We start from the raw sequence: 3192 nt of genomic DNA on the forward strand, positions 1-3192 counted from the left end.
TCCGGCGATCCTTCCACCTCAGCCTTCTATGTAGCTGGAACCACAGGCGTGTGCTACCATGCCTGGCCAATTTTTTGATTTATTGTAGAGACGAGGTCTCACCAAGTTGCCCAGGCTGGTCTTGAACCCCTGGACTCAGGCAATTTTCTCACCTCTACCTCCCAAAGTGCTGTGATTACAGGCATGAGCCACCTTGACTAGCTTGAATAACTTCTTTTCTTAAATGTTCAGACTTATTTTTCTCATTGTTTAATTGGCTTGTCTTTTTAATACTGACGTAGAGAGTTGTTTTTATCCTGAAAACAAGCCTTAGTCCTTTGCAAATATTTTCTCCCAGTGTCCTGCCTATTCGTTTTCTTAAATGTGTTTTTGATGAGCAGGAGGTTTCATTTTATTGACGTCTAATCTGTTAATAAGACAACTATTTTACTCCCAGGCATTACCCAAGGGAAATGAAGTGTATATCCACATTAAAGCCTGTACCTAAGTGCTCCTACCAGTTTTATTCACAACAGTAAAAAATTGGAAATATTCACATGTTCATCAACAGACAAATGGTTGGAAAAAGTGTTACAGTCATATTAAAAAATAACTTTTCAATGATACAAACATACCCACCACTGATTCACACACTGTAGACAAGTAGCAAAAATATACTGTGTGAACAAACCACAAACAAGTACATGCTTTTCATTTAGACGAAATTAAGAAATCTCCACAGGGATAGAGAGGAACAGAGGTTGCCTGGGATGGGAGTATTTGAGACTTCATGGGAAGGAGCGTCAGAAATATTTTCAGTGACGGAAACGTTGTAGAGTTTCACTATGGTCCTGGTTACATGGATGCATATATTTGGCAAAACTTATCAAAAGGTATATTTACAGAGGTTTCATTTTTTGTATTTAAATCATCCCTTAATAGAGGTAGCTTTAACAAAAAATTAAACACTGTATTTGGCTCAATACATCCTTAATTCAGTTTTTTGTAACAGCACTTGGGCAAAGAAAGCCTTCCAAGGGCACGGATGAATTCTGCTCTTCTTCTGCAAGTGCCACCAGCCACATCACACCCTTACGTGGATCTGCGGCCTTGGTGCCGTGTCTCAGTACCGTCAACAGCCTCGTCGCCTTCTCTAGTTGCCTTCACGGTTGCTCTTTCCTAGAAATGGAAAAAACAAACAAACACTAACTTTGGAAGCATTGCATTTATTCTTTCAATAGCCAGTCAGGCAACAAATGTTTATTGTGTCTATTATTCCCAGGCACTGTATTAGGAGAAGATAACAATATAAGCAAGAAACAGCATCCTTCACTATCTTCGAAGGGATAGAGTGACAGGAGTGAACAGTCACAGAGCAGCATCCACGACCAGCTTCGAGGGGACGAGAGCACCGCAGGGCCACAAAGAGGAACCCAAGCATCCTCCAGAGACCAGAAAGGCCGTGGAGCTGTGGCGATGTCTAAGCGATGTCTGAACTGGACATGCAGAGGGAGGGGGTGAGACAGTGTTTGAAAGCGTTTTCTAGAGACAACTTAGAGAGATGGGAAATGGAAGAAATGAAGTGGGGAACCTGAGCAGTTCGGAAAACTGGAATGCAGCAAGTAGGCCAGAGGTTTGCATGAAAATATTTTTTAAAAGAAACACGGAGGATGGGAAGAAGGAGGGAGGGAAGCTACGGCAGGACCAGTCCGTCAACGCAAAGGAAGAAAAAGAAAAACAATATTAAGGTAGGGATAGAATGTTTCATACACACATACTACAAATACGTGTGACTTTTGTCCCTTGGTATTATCTCTTGTAATACTGACTTCTATTACTTAATAATTTTGTTTATAATACAAAGTATAATTCTGCCACTTTAAGGCCATTCACACACTTGTACATAGTTGTGTCTGCCACCACCTTACAACTGCACATTATTCCTGAAGAGAGGATAACGGAGGAGAGTGACGTAAAAAAAGAGTCTGGTTTGCACATCGTCTAATAATGGATGGCCAGGGATATAAAAAGATAGCCTTCACTGCCTTCTTCCTCCTCCTCCTCCCCCTCACTTACGATGCTCCATTATATCCAACTTTTGTTTGCTCATTCATTCACATTCGAGACGCCGACCACACCTTAGACATCATCGCACGTACTCTGGGGCATATCCACCATGGCTGTACCTGACCTCAAGTAGCTTATAAAGTTTCAGGGGATACAAAATAGAAACACAGATAACCCTAGTACAAAATAGACTCCGAGGGCCCAGAACTTTGGAATGTCATTATAAATAGCTTCTGCTTTCAGGGGTCGGCTTAGAAAAGCTCACACCGTGGGACTCGGATGAAGAGGCAGCGTTATATTCTTTTTTGGGTTGTTTTTTGAGTGGGAGTCTCACTCTGTCGCCCAGACCGGAGGGCAGCGGCCGCTCCCGGCCCCCGCAGCCTCGACCCGCCGGGCTCCGCGATCCTTCCGCCTCCGCCTTCCGAGGAGCCGGAATTACAGGCGCGCGACCACGCCCGGCTGATTTTTGATTGATGGTAGAGAGGAGGCCTCGCTGCCGGGCGGGTCTCGAACCCCGCGGGCTCGGGCCTTCCACTCGCCTCGGCCTCCCGGAGGCGCGGGATGACCGGCCGAGCCCCCGAGCCTGGCTCGTTACAGTCTTAATGGACCAATGTGTGGAGCACAGTGGAACCCCTTGCCCCACGGGTTTGGAGAGGGAGCTTGGAGTCACCTGAAAGGGTAACTGGAAGCGCTGGTGTCTCAGCCCGCGCAGGCTCGGAAAAAGGATGGAGACAGAGAACAGCGCTCGCTGCGAGCACCGCACGACGTCCACTGGCAAGATTTGGCAGCCGCAGAGTGCGTGGGAGACTCCGTGGTCACTGTGGAAACCGGACCAAAGAGAACTGAGAGACTTCATTTTTCACAGGGATGGGAAAAAGCCAGAGGGGTCGGCTCCGAGCCGCCAGGGCGCACGCCTTACCCTCAACCGCTGCTGCTCGTTCGTGGGGGCTTCTTTCCCGAAGGGCTTCCCGTGTCCCGCGTTTTCCCGTCGTGGTGGCGGTTTTCTCCAGGCCACAAATCTTCGGGTTTTGCCAGAACTTAAAAAGAATCGAGTCGTCAGGTTTCCATGGGATGACTCTCTTTTCTTTCTTTTTCTGAGTGGGAGTCTCGCCCCGTCGCCCAGCCCGGAGGGCCGCGGCCGCTCCC

The 3192-nt window shown here is 47.3% G+C and overlaps 1 long non-coding RNA gene across 1 annotated transcript; it reads right to left on the reverse strand.

Annotated features, from left to right (window-relative positions):
* Nucleotides 1-483: 483 nt before the first annotated feature.
* On the reverse strand, nucleotides 484-2831 carry LOC110596244. The gene is made up of 2 exons (XR_002482349.1): nucleotides 2717-2831; nucleotides 484-1158 (listed from the first exon to the last, which is right to left on the reverse strand). It is a non-coding gene; the product is annotated as an uncharacterized LOC110596244 (long non-coding RNA).
* Nucleotides 2832-3192: the final 361 nt, after the last annotated feature.

This window comes from Carlito syrichta, unplaced genomic scaffold (genome assembly GCF_000164805.1).
Source record: "Carlito syrichta isolate Samal-C Ts95f unplaced genomic scaffold, Tarsius_syrichta-2.0.1 Scaffold28313, whole genome shotgun sequence".
Classification (NCBI taxonomy): Eukaryota; Metazoa; Chordata; class Mammalia; order Primates; family Tarsiidae; genus Carlito; species Carlito syrichta.